Below are 18,699 nucleotides of genomic sequence, written 5' to 3' on the forward strand. Positions count from 1 at the left end.
AATAAGGGATTATTAATCCCTTGTTATCCAGACCTAGAATCAGTCTGCTTCCTGGCCACATGCACCGTCATTTCCTGCTTAGAGGCCCCCTCAGCACAGGACTCAGATGTGACTCTTGGGGCAGTGGGCGAGAGACTGATCAGGATCTGAAAAGACTCTCAGCTGTCTTCACCCATCTCAGTATTTGCCCAAGACCAGTGTAACCCCCTTTCTCTCCTTCTTAACCCCTCTCCCCATTTTTCCTCCTTGTAAACCATTAACTGATTTGCCACTGGAGCTCAATCAAGAATAGCCGGGTGTGCCTCTCTCAGCCTTAATTGGTATTTATACCAAAACTGAATTAGGGATTCTCAATCCTAGCCGCACATTAGATTTGTCTGGCAGGGGGCTTCTAGAACATATGGTTCCCCATTGTTGATAATGAAATCTGTCTGTGAGAGTGGTCCTAGATACTTGTGTAGATAACTCTTTTGAATATTAACTTTGTTAGACATTGTGTTAAGAACTTTCCATAAGTAGCTCGTGGAATCCTCACAGCAACCATATGAGATGTTTTTATCCCCAATCTACCTAGTAGTTAGGTACACTGCTCAGGGTCACCTTGCTGAGTTAGAGATGGGGCCTGTGTAAGTTGGGGATCTCAGTTTCCAAAATTGTGGTGTCCTGATTACTAAGATACTGCTTCCCAAAAATATGTTTCAAGCATGACTCAATATATGAGCTTCACAGACTCTGGAAAGAGCCGCTGGGCCCACTGATATTGGTGGGTGCCTGATTTCAGCTGTAAGGTTAGAAGAGGAGGTGGTGTGGAGGTGACACCCACCATTTTCACGCCCTCACCCATGCTTCATCTACAGTCATTGCAAGGTGAGGCAAGTGTTAGTCATGTTCCCAAAGACCAAGGATACATTGCTCATTTATTCTAATTAGAAACAATTAGAGAATTACTCTTTATGGTGTGAGTCTTTCCTTGCTCAAAGAAGAAAGGTTTGGGGGTTTTGGCAATACAGACAAAACATTTGACTCATTTCCCATCTTTGTCTTACCTTAAAAATGAGGTGGATCTATGGGTTTAGTTTATAATTAAATTTACTTCATTTAAACATTTTGCTTTTTAATGAGTAGGATTTAACACAGATGATTATATAAATCACTATAGTGGAGTAACCCTCTAGACTCTTATAAACCTACTACCATTTATTTTGAGCTGGTGCAACACAATTATACTTATGCACATAAACCTGCACATGTACATGCACTTGCCAATACATTCACACATGTTTGTCCACAGTTCACAGAATGAAGGCACTGTGAGGTGTATTATATTTTCAAATGGAACAATAGGCTTAATTTGGTTTCAGAATGAGCAAATATCAATTTATTCACACATCCATCCATTCATTATTTCATTCAGTAGATACTTAGCTCTGAGCAGAGTAAACAATAAATGTAACATATGATTGTTTAAGATCTAAGGGGATTGAATTTCTATGTATGATGGTATGGCCAAATTAAACCAACATGACCTTATTTCCTTTTATGACTTGATTATTAGACCAGACTTTCAGAAGAATGTTGTAGACAAAATATATCTTGATGTGGAGAAAGCTTGGCATCCATGAGGGATAAGGTAGCAAACTTGAGCTCCATGGAAGTAGTTTTAGGCCATTGGAGGGCAGGAATGGGTTTCTGTCCATTCTGTATATGTGTTGTCTACCTCAGGGCTTAGTATGTGGAAAGTACTTCAAAAATATTTGTCAAGTGAATACAGAATGAAGTCATGGCTCCTTACACAACTGTGCCAGAATGGATTGGATGATGACTTAGTATTAGACTGGAAATAGTTCTGGGAGGGAGATCAGAATTCACCTTGAAATGCCAGATCATTAGGCTATTGAAATTTAATGGAAAATATTCAAGAATAATGAATATAGCTCCTGGATTTGCTTAAAAAATCAATTGTATAATATATTACAAGAGCTTTGAAAAATACAAATACTTAAGCTATGCAATTATGTGTTTAGAAGCATAGCCTAAAGAAATAATCATGGACAGGTGCAAACATTGCTTATAGTAGAGAAAGATTGGGAACAAATCAAACGTCCAACAAGACGGGTGTAGCAGACAGGGTGAGTAGCCCACCCAATATCCCTTTTCCCATAATCCTTTTTCTATTTTGGGGTTGTACCAGGGATTGAACTCGGGGGTACTGGACCACTGAGCCACATCCCCAGCCCTATTTTGTATTTTTTATTTAGAGACAGGGTCTCAATGAACTGCTTAGCACTTCACTTTTGCTGAGGCTGGCTTTGAACTCGAGATCCTCCTGCTTCAACCTCCTGAGCTGCTGGGATTACAGGTGTGTGCCACTATGCCTGGTTCATAATCTTTTTTAGTAAAATCTGAATTTTGTTCAAAACAGTAAAGAGCCCAGATAAAAGAAACTATATTTCCCAACTTCCCTTGCAGCTAGTAGTGACATTATTAAATCAATAAGATGTAAACATAAGTTCTTAGATGTCAAATTAGCTATGTATTAAAAATGAAAGGACATACATTAACTGCTAATGGTGATTTATCTATGGAGAGAAGATCATGGGAGATTCTTTTCTTTTTTTAACCAGATTTTGAATATTCCCTGTTTTGAACATATGCTGTTCAATAAAATTTACCTTCAAAAGAGTTTCAGTTGAAATTAAGTCACTAATACAATGGGATTACTACATGGTTGAAATTCTTTTCTGGTACGTGGGATTGAACACAGGGGCACTTTACCACTGAGCTATATCCCCAGCCTTTTTATTTTTTATTTTTGAGTCTGGGTCTTGCTAAGTTGTTTAGGGTCTTGCTAAGTTGCTGAGGCTGGCCTCGAACTTGCAAACCTCCTGCCTCAGCCTTCCGAGTTGCTAGGATTATAGGCATGCACCATGGGGCCTAGTATATGACTGAAATTGTTTAGTTGCATGCATAGAACTTTAGGGTGCAGATAGGGCAAAGGCATACTTCTGTACAGACATGTACATAAGGAGGTGCTTTTTCTGTGTTATCTTGTTTCATCCCTACAGTAGCTCTGTGAATTAGAATTACTGCTGCAAACTTGATTCAATTCTGGAAGTTGATCATGACCCCTAAGTAGCTAGATGTCACAGAAATGTCACTTCTTCCTTGTGGAAGAAATGGCTGAAGAGGCTGGGAACTTAGCCTGGAAAAGGCTAAAAGGGTCACTGTCTTTTTATATTTGAATGCTTGCCATGTGAAAAAAGGATTATATAGAAGAGTTCATGTCTATCTTTTCATGAATCAGGCTGGGCTAAGTGCTTGACATGCATATGTCTTTTAATCTTGACCACAGGTTGAAATTAAGTGTTCAGGTTAGGAAACTGTGGCTCAGAGGGGTGAAGCAATTTGCCTGTGATGTCATGGCTAGTAAGACTCAACCATGAATTTGTCTTACCCCTGGACTGGAACTGTTAGCCTTGGGGCATCTGTCAGGGAACAGAATAGTTTTGACAGGTAGAATAGAGTCAGATATGTTTGGGTCTTAATAAAGGGAGAAACTTCCTAAGCCTTTGAACCATTCCTTAGTGGTAGGGGAGGCTCTCTCCTTCCTGTCAATACTGTCCTGAAACTCAGTGTGGCAGGCACTTCAGGAAGGTGAGCAACATCACTAGTGATCTTCTGGCACACAGGCTTTTGTTTGGAGTTCTTGTTTTCAGGTGTAACCATGCAAGTAGGTGAGGTATGGCTTTCTTGGTCTCAAGATAAAGGATGACTTCTATTGGTCTCTTTCAATTTCTATTTGGATTTAGCCAGTTACATATCCAATTAGTATTTTTTTCATAATTACCATTTTTTTTTCTGAAACTGATTAGCAGGCAATTTTGTAGAAGGTAGATGATATGTCATCAAATAGCTATAGATTTTTTTTCCCTTTGGTTACATGGAATAAAATTATTCTTTTGACCTTCTTAAAGAAAACTGCTTATCAAATTAGCTATTTGTTGAGTTTACACAGCTTACAGTCAAAACTTATTGAATAAAACATTTTTTCCTTCAATGTACCAAATATTTACTGTATCACTACAATGGGCCTGACTTTGGGGTGAATGTAATGGAAGCAGTCCTATTCCTGGTGAAACTGGACCCTATGGGTGTGAGGACGAGACAGCACCGGCTCCATGAGTCAGCTATTCCACTGTAGTCTTAATAAGAGCTAGGAAGGAGAAGAGGGCAATGAGACGTATGGTGTGAGCAATAACCAGAGGGCTCAGAGAATTTCTAGAGGACAATTAGGTGAGTAGTAGTAGGAAAACAGGGGTGTTAAGCAGTAGAAATGGCAAGAAGGAGCTCAGTTCTTGGATATTAAATTGGATCCTAATCCAGGCTGCAACATTTCCTCTTGTGGATTTTCTAGGAATAATGTAGTCAAAACCATTAGGAGAAAGGTCTTTGAAGTCTATTTCACAAAGGATTTGCCTGAAGAATCTAGGAAGTTGTTCCATTCTTGCCTGTTTGTACTTTGGGCACCATAGTCCAGGGCAAGCCCAAGGGCTGCGGGTGTTGTAGCGAAAGGTAGGGCCCTTCTCTCCTCTTTCTCCCCGCAACACCTGCTAGATGATCCCCTAGTCGTGTAGCGTATGTTCCGCGTGTTCTCGGAAGGGCATATGCCACTCTAAACAACATCTGACATGCATCATGCTCCAATAAACTTCACTTTGGAACAAGGTCACAGAAAGAATGAATTCTGATCTTTACTCACAGAATAATTTTGCTCTTAAAGAGAAACTCAACATTTAAAAAGTCATGCATCCTTTTCTTATTTTTAGGACTGTTTTGCTTCCAAATGTTTCCTGGATAGCACCCAGCTTTTTAGTGTGTTCCTGAAACTTTAGAAAGAACAGTTTCTGAAAGTCACATTGGCAGTTGAGAAACTTGGAAAGTAGAACGAGCGAATAGCCTTGACAACTGAATTTACTGTGTATCAAGAAGCACTTGCCCTCCATTTACTGAGCATTTACTGTGGGACTAGCACAGTCATAGGATCTTTCCATGCAACTCCTTATTTAGTTGCCTCAAATTATGTGTGAGACAAGTACTATTAATCATTCCTCGTTCGTTTTTCCAACTCAGCTTATAGGGGCTAAGTAAATTACCCAAGGCTACCCCTCTTGTAAATGGAGGAAGGATTGACCTTTTACTGACTTTTTTACCGAAAGTTCAAGTCTAACCTTTTATTATAGTCACTCCGTGTCTTGGAAACTGTATGATGGAAATATTGGATATAGATTCAAACTTGGTATTAATTGTACTTACAGTTCCAGACTTCAATAATCAGTTTAGACATAGCCTCCTCTCAGTTTCTTTCAAAACTTTCCATTAACAAGCAGGTTTAAAGACCCTTTGAATGAGTGGATAAGTTCAAGGTTACTATGCTTGGAGTGGTGAGGGAAAGGAGAGTGTTTAAGGCATAGTCTTTAGTCATCTGTAGAGGTGAGTGAGATAACAAATGCTGTGAGACAGGTTGGTGAGAATGCCTGGTGGTTGGGAGTAAGGGCTACTTGGAGTTCATCAGAGTGGCTTCTTATTTACATAGCAATCGGCAGTCCTGAAGTTGCAGCTCTTCTAGCTGAAAAAAAAATTTTTTTTAACCACTTTTAAAATCTTCTTGTGTTACTGGTTGAGGAACTTCAGAGTCCTCAGCAATGGAACCAAGGACCTGAATGTTCTCAAGAACAAAACTCAATCTCTGTCTCTTGTCTATGCTTCTCACTATTTGCAGTTTTTCCTTGAAAGTGGAGCCATGTATGCCACCGACTCTGTTATTACATTCGTATAGCTCCTTTATTGGAAAAGAAGCATTCCAGTAGATGAAAAAAACCCAGGAAAGGATTTTGATTTCCCTGACTATCATCATGGGTCTAAGCCCTTGGTGTAGTCACTGCAGCCAAGGAAGAAAGGTGATGTGACAACTTTTGAAGCCAGAAGGGTAAGATCCAAAGCTTGAAGGAGGACATAGGGATACTTAAAGGCAAAAATCATAATCGGATCCAATTAAACTGAAGATACACACACACACACACACACACACACACACACACACAGAATATTCCTGGCTTTAGAAAAAGATCACAAACATCCATACAATAGATTGTTATACAGCCATGGAAAAGGAAAAAGATGTCCATTGACAAGGAAATTGTCCATGACACACACAAAAAACTCCAGAGGGCAGGGAACATAACTCCGTGGTGGAGCACTTGCCTACATGCACAAGGCCCTGGGTTCTATCCCTACCCTGCAAACAACTACAACAACAACAACAACAAACAAACAAACAAACAAAAAAACACTCCAAGGAAATGTACACCAGGTTGTTAAAAGTGGTCAGTTCTCAGAGGACAGATTTTCACTTTTTTTTCTGGAACATTTGACTTTATTTTACAATCCATTCTTCCTGCTTTTGTAAGCTGAAACAAATTTTAAGATTTTCATGGAAAGGGTGAGTAAGAAATGTCCTAAGCTGATAAGCTCCCTGTTTGTTCACCTGATCATGTATCTCATTAATCAAACCCTGGAGCAGTCATTCTAAAGCTCTTGCCAGTTGGGTACACATTTTTTTTTATCACTTAAAATAACTTGTTTTCTTTCATTATTCTCCTCCAAGCAAATGAGTTCCCTTTCATTTAATTGTGTAGTTATGGCTTTTGTTTAGAAAAGAACTGTTTCTTAGAGCTGATCCAAAACCTGTTTCAAGAAATGGATGAATTTTTGGCAACATAAGTTATTGAAGCTTTGTACTGTCTATAACAATTGCTTAGTGCTAGAACATTCAGTAATCTGAGCCATTCTTGTAGGTGGTAGATATGTACCTACTGCTTGGGAGGAAAACCAGCACCCTATCCTATTTTCTGGGTTTGTGCCCTGTTCTGCCGTTATCTAGCTTTGGCCCTTGTCCTGAGGCAGGCTGATTAATGGGCCCATCACTTGTATCTTTGCAGTACAACTGCGGATTCTATTCTTCAAATTACATTAACAATTCTCCTATTACTAAAAAATGGCTCATATTTATTGAGTACTCAGTGTTTATTCAGACATTAATCTCATTGACTTTTCAAATACGTAGTTTAAAGTAGGTATTTTGTAGACCTTGATTAAATGGGGTAAGACAGTCCATTTTGGTTCTAAGAAACATTTCTAGGTGGCTTCTTCCTTCCTCTTTCAAAAAACAAAACAAACAAACAACAAACAAACAAAACCAGCCTTTGGGCAAGCTTTTTTTTTTTTTTTTTTTTTTTTTTTTTCCAACACAGACAGATTCCAGGCTGTGAAGGTAACAGATGAATGCAGACATTCATGGCAGCACAGGAACCCAGCACCAGGAAGTCAGCGTTAATTAAAAGTTCTAGTATAAGAAATTATTCTTTGGAACTTCAGGGTATAAAATTCCTATAATTCAGGCCCCAACCTTCTTTTTCTCATTTCCTTTCTTTCTCAAAATTCCAACAAAACTTTATTTACAAAATGAGCACCCATCCATGGGCTGTAGTTTGGTGACTTGGTTTGCAAAAATAGCATATTTAAATATAATGTATCTTGATTACTGAGATTTTGGTGGCCCCTTAAATTTTGCACCCAAGGCTACTTGCTTCAACCTAGTCCTGGTCATTTAGCATGGAGTTGCACAGATACAAACTTCTGAGAATGCTACATGTAAATTTTACTCTTTACCTTAACATGACCATCGTTATGGGTGGAGAAGCCACCATTTTTTGAGTAACCTAAGAACTTTACCTGAAGAGTTATACTTTGTCTCTATCAAAACCATGCTAAAAAGAAATTGTGAACTATTCCCATTTCATGGATGAGGAAACTGAATCTCAAATGAGTAACTTGTCTGAAAACACATAATATTAAATGCTGAGCTTTGGCCGCTATGGAGTAGAACAGAAAAAGGGTTGGCTTTGCTATTTAATTAATATTCCAAACACCTGTCATATTTCAACACCCTCCTCCCAATTTTGTTATTTTTCTTCTCTCATGTAATGAATCCTTTTATTAGCTTGCTTAAAAATTTTGTCAGGTTCTTTCAACATCTGCATGGATAGAAATTCAGACAGGATTCAAGGTCAGGACTCTTCATGGGTTTCTGGAATTGCTTAGTTTCCTCCCTAATGCCCTTAGGTTTGTGTTTTTTAGAAAGAAAACAATTGTGGTATTTGAATGTATCTGTTTTTGTAGCAAAAAAAAAAAAAAAAAAAAAAAGATTAAAGGAGACAGGGTTTGAATGAGGCCAATAAAAATATGTGAGCCCGCAGTATTTTGGAGGTTTTAAAGTCTGTATCTGTAGATTCTCTGCTTGGGGGCTTCCAAAAGTCCAATTATTCTTGAAAAAACAGCCATCTTATAAACCCCTCCTAATTTTACAGCTCTTATCATAATTTAAAATGTGCTAATGAACTACCTCAAAGTAGCCATGCGAGGAAGGAGGAAGGAAGAGGGGCCTAAGTGATAGGCAGCAGGTCATGGAAAATACCATATAGAAACGGGCACAACCAGACTCAGGGCTCACATGGCCATCTGTGGCATCTTTCTAGAGGCAGAATGAGGAATCCCAAGGACTATAACAACAGCTACTTATGAGGCTTCTCCTAGGTTTGTGGGCCATATTTGGGCATTGAACTCTAGTAGACCGAAGTGAAGGACTTGTCCACATGTCAGGAAGCTGGCTTTTCAGTTCAGACAGGCTTGTGGCTGCAAGAAAGAGAAACACACTCAAGCTATCTGCAGGGGCAAGACAAAAACAAAAACAAAAAAGAAATTGCCCCCCGCCAAAAAACCCCATATATTTATTGAAAAGACCCAGTAACCTCTCATAGAAACGAGACCGACAAAGGTGACCAGACTTCATGAGTAGCTGGAATCTGAAAATGGAAGGTTACTTGAAAACAAGAAACTAAATAGATTGCCATCATTTTAAATAATATTGACATTTGAGCAACATTTTTATAGGACCCTGAAAGATTTCAGATGTATAGAAAACCAGAAGTTGGCAATGAATAATGTTTAATCATAAATGCCTATAAAATATAACTTTATGATTTTTCATATTTACAAACATTTCCTTTCATTTGAAACAATAATAGGTGAAAGTATCTTCTTACCTCATAATAATCCCTGAGTATGCTTGATGATTGTGGACAAATCATAGTCACAAGTGAATAAAATAAATTACTCTTGGTAAAACAATTTAAGATGCAAAGTTAAAAACATTCTCAAAAATTTTCACTGCTGGGTGCAGTGGTGCATGCCTGTGATCCCAGCAGCTCAGGACACTAAAGCAGGAGGATCATGAGTTCAAAGTCAGCCTCAGCAATTTAGTGAAGCCCTAAGCAATTTAGTGAGATGCTGTCTCTAATTAAAATATAAAAAAGGTCTGGGGATGTGGCTCAGTGGTTGAGTGCTCCTGGGTTCAATCCCTAGTACCAAAACTTTCACTGAAGAAAGGATATATTTTTGTGGATTTTGATATGGTTGCTATATGCTTAGGGACTACAAAGGTCTTGACACATTCCTGGCAAAAAGAAACTGATTGGCTTCATTGAGTCAGTAGGTTGGTTTCCACGGGGTCAAGTGGTTATTTCTGATCCAATTAACTGTGGTAGTGGTGGGTCAGCTTATTGGGCATTTTTTAATGGCAGCCAAATGATATTTCTCTTGAACTAAATCTACTATGTTGAGACTTATGCTAATGACCCCATGCCTAAGGACAGGTAATTGTGAGTTGTTTAGGAAATTTGTTTCCCATTTACTATATTTTTCCTGTGGACACTAATGACTGTTCTGGAATGCTCAGGACTATTTATCAAATGTGATGATTGCCATAGACTGTCTTCATCATGTATCTGTCATCTGGCCTCAAAGCACATTGAAACAGCCATCTTCTGGATATCTCTACTACATGACCCTGAAATCTCCAGTCCTAAAAGTCCCAAACTGAACCCCAAAACTGTTCATAGATTTCCCATACAATCTATACTTTTTTTTAAAAATAAAACTACACTTCCCACCCCCCTACCTTTATTTCCCATCTTAGTGAAGGGCACACAATCCATCCAAATCTGTCCAAATCAGACTCCTGGGAGCATTCTGGACTGTCTTCTCTTGTCCCATAGCCAATCACACATGAATTTCAGTTGATTTCACCTTGTTGGTTGTGGAGCCAGATTGCCTGGCTTCAAATTTTGGTGTTTTACCTTCATAGTTGAGTGTCCTTGGTAAGTTACTTTTCCACCTTGTGTTTGAGTAGTCGTCCTTTGTAAAGTAGGCACAATAATGGTGCCTTACAGGGTGACTGTAAGGAATAAGTAAATTAATACACATAACCTACTTAGAACAGGGCCTGGCACATAATACAGGCTATGCAAGTATTTGTTCTTTTTTGCCATTACTGGATTCAAAATCAATGCAGAAAACCTATAACAAACAGAGACAAAAAAAAAAAAAAAAAAAAGAAAGGAAGAAAGGAAGGAAGACAGAAAAAGATTGTTGTTTGTTTTATAACCCTGTATCATTGTGTAATAAGAACAGTTATTTCCAATCAGTGCTCCGTTCCAGGGCCACCAAGACATCATATTTCTACCCAGGTTTATAAAGGTTGACAAAGATGGGAAAACTTATTGAACAAGTCACTTTATATATAGCCACGTTTTTTCATTGTAGAACCTATTAACTTTTCTGCTTGTTTTAAAAAAACAACATGTAAGGGTACACAGTTTTCCTTTTGCTTCAGGCTCTGAAGTGGTGTGGCTCAGGATAAGGCGGAGCTGACAGAACCAGCTGATGGTGTGGATGTGCGGGATAAGAAAAGGAGGAATCATCATGGGCTTGTGCAACTGGATGAAGGGTGATGTCGATAACTTGATGTGTGACCCTGGGAGAGAAGAGGCTTGGTGCATAAAAACTGAGTTGTGTTTCTGACAAATTAAGTTTGAGAGGCTGGTTAGAGACTCACATTGGGATGTCAAGTAAGCTGTTGGACTGTCAAGTCTTTGGGTTCTTTAGAAACATGGCTATCTACTCTCTGCTGACCAGCTTCCTGGGCAAGGGTTTTGGATGTTACCTCCAGGTAGCTTTGTCATCATGGTTTTGGGTGACATAGTCTGGGGATAAGATCTTAGAATAACTATTTATTAGCTTTTTGAGGGGTGCCTGTGTGTTCGTATGTATTTTAACATATAGTTAGATAATGTTACCTGGAAGAGATTTTTTTTTTTATTGTAAACAAATGGGATACATGTTGTTTCTCTGTCTGTACATGGCGTAAAGGCATACCATTTGTGTAATCATAAATTTACATAGGGTAATGTTGTTTGATTCATTCTGCCATTTTTTCCCTTCCCCCCCTCCCCTCCCACCCTTCCCCTCCATCTATACAGTCCTTCCTTCCTCCATTCCTGCCCCCCTCCCTAAACCCAACTCCAACCCCAACACTAACCCTTCCCACCCCCCATTATCTGTCATCATCCACTTATTAGCAATATCATTCTTCCTTTGGTTTTTTGAGATTGGCTTATCTCACTTAGCATGATATTCTCCAGTTTCATCCATTTGCCTGCAAATGCCATAATTTTATCGTTCTTTATGGCTGAGTAATATTCCATTGTATATATATATACCACATTTTCTTTATCCATTCATCAATTGAAGGTCATCTAGGTTGGTTCCACAATCTGGCTATTGTGAACTGAGCAGCTATGAACATTGATGTGGCTGTATCTCTGTAATATGCTGATTTTAAGTCCTTTGGGTATAGGCCAAGGAGTGGGATAGCTGGGTCAAATGGTGTTTCCATTCCAAGTTTTCTAAGGAATCTCTACACTGCTTTCCAGAGTGGCTGCACTAATTTACAGCCCCACCAGCAATGTAAGAGTGTACCTTTCTCCCCACATCCTCGCCAACACCTGTTGTTGCTTGTGGTAGAGATCTTAAGATCCTTCAACTTTTCAGTTTTTCATATGAGAAACAAAGTCCCAGAAGGGATAAAGATAACTTCCTTAAGATCTCTAAAACTCCCAGTCCTCATTCTACTACATAAAGTTGCTTTGTATTCAAAGTGAGTATTCTTAACTTTTTCTGGGTCAAGGACCCAATTGAAAGAAATCTCTTGGGAACTATCAATCTTTGTCCTATGGCATGTATAAATGTATAATAGATACTCCTCTTTTTTTCAGTACTGGGGATTGAATTCAGCCTCATGCATACTAGGCAAGCGCTCTACCACTGAGCTACATCCCTACCCTGTGTGTGTGTGTAAATAAAACATTGTTCCTTTGAATCCAAGAATTCTTGTTCAGAATGCATGGATCAAGAAAAAGAGAAAGAGTGGCCAACAAGAGTGAACCTTGGGTACTGTATGTAAATAAATTTGTAACAGTCAATTTGGATATGTTATCTGAAATTTTCTGAAAGATAGTAAACATCTTAAGAGTTTTTGTGAAGGAAGTGCAGAGGACTTAAGTGCCCACACATAAAACATGTTGGTCACATGGTATTTTAGGAATTCTCAAAAGACTCTCAACAGGTTCTTACAAGTAACAAGCCTTTTAAAAACCTAGGCTGCAAAGGACATACATGGAAACTAACCACAATAGATGTAGTTAGGATTTGCCCCTGAAGCATCACAGGTCTGAAGAATGAGTGCTGATTTGTTGGTGATGGAAAGAAAGAAGAGGATGAGGGCAAAAAGAGTTGAGGGCACGAGTGTATGAAAACCCTTAAATATCATGAGTATAAAAAGAAGGCAGAAGGAACACGGATTTGGGCTGGAACAGGATGGCATCCCTTTCAGAATCCAATTCCTGAGCAGGGTCATTTAATATTTGAATTCACACCAGGGAAGAGAAGGAGTCATCCCCTAGTGACTGAACTAATTTCATACTAATTTCTCCGCTCACCCAAACGTCCCATGTTTTGCTTTATTTGTCTGAGCTTCCCAGCAGGAGGCATTTAGATCTGGCCACTGAAATTGCTCGAAGCAGACTCATCAGGACAGAAAGGAAATCACTGCTGTGTCCTGCAAATTGACTACTCAGAGACCAAGTTTGGAGATGCCCATGAGGTTTCCCAGTTTCCTCCCAATATAAATGACAGCAACTGGAGCTCCAGACTTCTACAGTGGAAGCTTTTTCCAAGAAAAAACTTGCTCACATCCTCCTGCCCATTACATTGAAGGGCGTGTGAGAGTTGCGGGAATTTCTACCTTAAATGAGACAACCTGCGCACACTGCAGGACGCAGAAGAGGCACCCAATGTATATGATGCATATGGTCTTTGCTATTCTCTTCTCCATCTTCCAATCTCTCTCCTTTCCTTGAGCGAACAAAAAAGTAAAAATCTTATAGGATCCTTTCATCCTCCTAAGGACCATTATTAAACTGATGGGACGTCGGGTCCCTGGGGACGGGAACCCAGATCCCCAGCTTTAAAGCAAGCTTGCCTTAAAAGACAAGTGCTGTACCCGTTCCCTCTGCTCCCTGTCGCCAAAGCCACCTGACAAGTTCCAGAAGTGCCTGGCTGTTTTCGAAGGGGGGTATCTGGGGTGGGGCGTCTAGGACAGAAGATGAGGGTCAGGTGTTTCGCGACGGAGGCATGCAAGGAGGAGGGCCCGCGAAGACCCCGCCGCTCCCACTCTGCCCTGGCTAGGCGCTCTCTGCTGCCCCCCGCGGAGGCGCCCAGGCCCCGGCCCGGGCCCCCCCAGCGGCTCCTCGGGAATGCTGGGAATGTGAGTCAGGGCCTCCGCGAGCGAGGGAGTGCGCCGGCCGGCCGGGCGGGGGCTCGGTGGAGCGCAGCGCCTGGCAGCGCCGCGCGAGCGCGCGTCTCGGGACTGCGGCGGGTGCCGCCCCCTCGGCCGCCGGCCCCGCCCGGCCCCGGCCCCGGCCCTCGGAGCGGTGTCCTCCTCCTTCCCTCCCGCCCTCCAGCTCCCCGGCCCGCTCCTCCTCCTCCCGCTCTTGATCGCTCCGGCTCCGGCGCCGACTTCGGCTCCTCCCGGCCGCCCGGGGCCGAGGCGACGTGAGGTTGTAAAAATCCATGTGGGACGGCCCCGGGGCGAGCATCGCAAAGGTGAGACGCCGGCGCCGGGGCCGCCCGGTGCCTGGCTCCCTCGGGGCGCCCTGCCGGGCATCCCTCGTGCCGGGTTCCCCTCGCTTGTGGGAAGCTGCAATGCGTTATCAGGGGAGCCGAGGGGTGAACCATCCGCCTCCACTGGGGCTTTCTTGGGCGGGGGAAGGGTTGGGCGGCCTAAGGGCGGATTTGCCTTGATGTATAAACCCCCGGATTGGAACAAGTGCACGGTTTCCTCCGGCGCGCGGGCGGCCCGGGCCACCTCCTGCAGTCCCTCTCCGGCAGCCACCCTCACTGCCATCGCCTTTCTTTTCTCCAGATCCCCCTCTTTTCCTGGCTTGCCCTCTTGCCTCGAGGGGTGGGGTGTTCACAGGGGCAGGGGGCTCGCGGAACCCCAAGCAGAAACAAAGTGGAGGAAGGAGGATCCCCAGCCCAGGGGGTGGGGTCCCTTAGCTGTCTGGGTGGGCTCTGAGGGGAGCAGGTTAAAAAAAAAAATCCGTGTCAGGAAAAATGAAGCCGGGTTTATTGGGGAGGGGTAGAGGTGGTGGTGTATGAAAAGAAATACGATGTGAAATTAAATTGGACTGCACTCCTTCCCTTCCTCTACCCATCTCTTAATTATACAAGAAAATGGGTACTTTTTTTTTTTTTTTTTTTTAATTACTGTCCGAGCCTTTGAAAGATCATTTTAGGACAGTGAAGATTAAGGGCTGCTTTGGGGCGGGATAATAAAATAGCGCTCGCAAACTCCCTGTTCAGCCTTGCCTTATTTATTTTGTACTTAAGGGTCTCTGTTCTCCTTGCCAGAGAGGGAGGGTCTTCTCGGCTAGGAGAGGATCGATTTTAGGCGGCTACCTGCCTTTGCTGGATGAAAGGCAATTTACTCCCGGAGCAGTGAATTGTCAGTTCCCTCTGTGATTGACAGCCACACCTGCCACTTATGTGGGTGGAATGGGGACCGGTGGCACCCCAAGAGCCAATCAATGCTTGGGAGAGGAGGGCTACTCCCACTTGTCTTGGTTAGTTTCCTGGTTGGCTCTTTAAAATCAGTGGTTTTACTTAACCATTGGTTTCTACCAGGTATGGGGCTCCAGCTGTGAGAGGCAGACAAGCGGGAAGAAAACTCTTCGAAATGGGCTTAGAAGCAAGTATGTTTGATCTCTGTTCTCTTGTCCAACCTTCCCCCCACCCCGGTTTTTAGTTGTAGTAGTTGGTGATGCTGAGGCCACTGCCTTGAAAAGGAAATGAATCTGTGTAAAGAATGAAATGGGAAGGGGTAATGGGGCTTAGAATTGTCACCCCTTTCTCCAGAATTGCAGTCTTCTTTATAAGAGACACCATTTACTGTTGAGCTATCTGGGAAAAGGGTGTGGCACTTTGTCTCCTATGGTCACTCTTGTCCTTGTAAAGTCACATTGTTTCGGAGGGTACAGTACATAGCCCTTAACTCTATTGGATGGATTATAAGGTGTTTTTGAAGCAGGCAAATGCTCTGTATTAGTATCAATATGAACAGAAGGGAATTTTTTTTTTTTTTTTTTTTTTTTTTTTTTTTTTTAGTTTTGACAGTGTAACACAACTTAGGGGAGTGAGTGCTGCCTTGTTCTCTTTTGTGGGGTGTCAGTTTGGAGGTGACTCTGGGGTCAAGACATTCTTTCTGGAGGGTAGAAGAGTTTGCCTTTTTCTAATGTGAGCCATCTTGTCCATTTGCTTCTGTGCTCTAATAAAAGCCTTTCACATTTTGGAGGGGGAGGGGGTATGGATAGTGATGGAGTCATGGCTCTCACCAGCTAGACTTTCAGGGTTAGATGAACTGTGGGAGAAGGAACAGATCCTTCTCAACTATCTCATAATGAAAGACTGACTTTTCAACACCCTGCTCCCTGAATTTGTTAGAAAAATTACTAGTTGATCTAGAGAACTGTCATCTTATAGAAGCTATACCTGGATATGAACGTAAAGCTGTGAATTTAGCATTTCATGAACAGATCGTGAACCAGAATGCTCTGATTAGGATAGTCTTCATGTAGAAGCCAGGTTTGTCAAGGCAGTATTATTACTATTACTACTAATATTATTATAATTGCATATGCTGTTGCTTCACTGAGAACTTTATGTGTATTACCTTTTTCTAACTTTGCAGAGTCCCTCCGAGATATTACAGTTACTATCCCTAAACTATAGATGTGGAAATTAAAAGTAAGTACCTTGCCATAATTTAGTGGAAGAGTAGAACTTGGTCCAGGTTTGTCTGACCCAGAGACTGTGACCTTGCTGTGGCCTTGAATTAAAATTTTAATTGTGTGGTCTCCATGTGTCCAGTCTGAAGTGTGGACTCTCCCAACATGCACAGAGCCTACCTGTGAGAAGCCCACTGCAGTGTTGATGGTCCTTGTACCTGCCTGTTCACCTTTCCATTCCTAGGTGTTGTTTTTGCCAATAGGCAAATTTAGGAACTTTGTGTATTATATATCCCTATTAGAGCAGTTTTGGCCCAGTGGAAATTTAGTTCCAAACTTGATGATGACTTAAAAAGGGTAAAACAAAATAAAATCCTCACTCTTTTATTTTTCTTGATACCTTAAATTTCCAGTTGGGAGTCTGAATAGATCTTGGTTGAATAAATGTGCTTAACATCAGTCTCTTGACTCCTCTCTCTACAGCATTAGAGTTTCATTTTTTTCTTTCACTTACAAAGCAATCCTTTTTTCATTAGTGATTAGATATTCTTATTTTTAAAATTATTCTGTTAAAATAGTCTGGCTCTCTTTTGTGTGTTGGAAAACCATAGACTTAAGCATCATCAGTTCCATCTCATTGATAAAACTCAATGTGGAGGTTTGCTAGAAGAAGTCTCCTAAAAATGAATTAGGTGAATGGGGTTGGAGTCCTCAAAATAGTCTTTGACTTTGGTTAGGTTGACTTGTGTACAATTTGCATTGTTGCTTTAGCCTTTTTTAAAAAATCAGCTAACAAATTTGACTGTTCCATGGAATACCTACTTGTCAGCCCACAGCCAATAGAATTTCAGCAATGTTTATGTTGTTTCTTGATTTTTATTCAGTACTGGGGATTGAACCCAGGGATGCCCTACCACTGAGCTACATCCCCATCTCTTTTTATTTTTTATTTTGAGGCAGTGTCTTGCTGAGTTAGAGAGGCTGGCTTCCAACTTGTCAATCTCCTGCCTTAGCCTCCTTAGAACTGTGTGCTACTACAACCAGCTCTTCCTTGATATTTTGTTGCAGTGTTCCTTATTTTAGCAGATAGTGGAACAAATGAAAAGCAGAGAATCACTGATATTAATAATAATGTAGGTCCTATAAACTTAAAACAGTTGATCCAAAGATAGATATTATTGGGTATACCAAAAATGGAGATTCTTCAGCTTGTTCTTTCTTAGGTGAAGAAAAAAAATGAATGAACATTAAGGTATGTTAAAATATATCAAGTGGTAAAGATATATTAATCAACTTTGGCAGCACAACAGAAACCCCCAATTTGCAGCAACAGGTACTTATTTTCATACTCAAGAGTCTTCAGGTTGATCTAGGGTGAACTTCTTGGGGTGACTCTGCTGCAGGCTGTAGTTTGGGTTCCAGCCTGTCCCGTGTGTGCTCTGGGGCCCAGGCTAAAAGGGTAGCAGCTACATGGGGCATGCCCTTCTAATGTCAGGTCATGTAGTCAAGAGCAAAGGCAAACCACATGAGCAAATGTCCCTTCCACTGACAATTTTTTTTGTGTGTGTGCAAAGCAAGTCACACGGGGAAGCTTAACATCTGTGGGTAAAAGTAGATTACTCATAGAAGGGAGGGAATATTTGATAAACTACATTTTAGACTCCCATAGTGGATACAGAGTGCAGTGTCATTAGAGAATTTTGTCATTTTTCTCCTTTTTGGAGAATGCAGTCTTCATCTTCTTACTCCCACACCTAGTTTTACGATATATAAATATAGTGTTTAACATTTGCATTTCAGGAACAAACCATATTTGATTCTAGAGGACTGACTATAAAAGCAGGTATGTGTATACACATGAATTACTGAAATTATTAAGGGACTATTTGTTAGAATCTACTGTGTTGCAAGAGATAATGTTCAATGCAGGGTGAACACAGAGTTTTAATCTTACGTGGGTTCTGTTATGGAACTCATTGAGAGTAGGTATAAAGAAAGACTTCTTGGGTAAAATAGCATTTTCTTGGATTCTGATGCAGTGAGAGATTTGGAGATGCAGATCCAGCAGTGAATACAATAGTAATATAAAGAGCATGTACAGATATAATGAATTAGTCCATTTGACCAGAGGCAAGAAAGGTGAAAAACAACAATAATACCTATTATAATAATAGCAATAGTATTTATAGCTTAACATTTATTGAGTGGTTAAGGCATTGGGCTTAGCACTTTCCATAAAATATCTAATTTAATGTGGGGGTAGACACTGTTGATTGCCTACCTAATATTCATTCTCTCCTTTTTTACTAAAAGCACCTCAGTGTTATTTGAAGTGGGAATATGACTACTTCCTCTTCCCAGACTCCTTAGAAGTAATTTAGAATGGACATGAGACTGAGTT

The 18,699-nt window shown here is 41.0% G+C and overlaps 1 protein-coding gene across 6 annotated transcripts in view; it reads left to right on the plus strand.

Annotated features, from left to right (window-relative positions):
• The first annotated feature begins 13,998 nt into the window (after nt 1-13,998).
• The window catches only part of Erc2 (ELKS/RAB6-interacting/CAST family member 2), a 978,194-nt gene continuing 973,493 nt past the window's right edge, over nt 13,999-18,699 (plus strand). For all 6 annotated transcript variants that reach the window (XM_047532409.1, XM_047532410.1, XM_047532412.1 and 3 more), the window contains exon 1: nt 13,999-14,118. The gene's annotated coding sequence lies outside the window, so the exon portion shown is untranslated. The remainder of the gene's footprint in view (nt 14,119-18,699) is intronic.

This window comes from Sciurus carolinensis, chromosome 17 (assembly GCF_902686445.1).
Source record: "Sciurus carolinensis chromosome 17, mSciCar1.2, whole genome shotgun sequence".
NCBI lineage: Eukaryota > Metazoa > Chordata > Mammalia > Rodentia > Sciuridae > Sciurus > Sciurus carolinensis.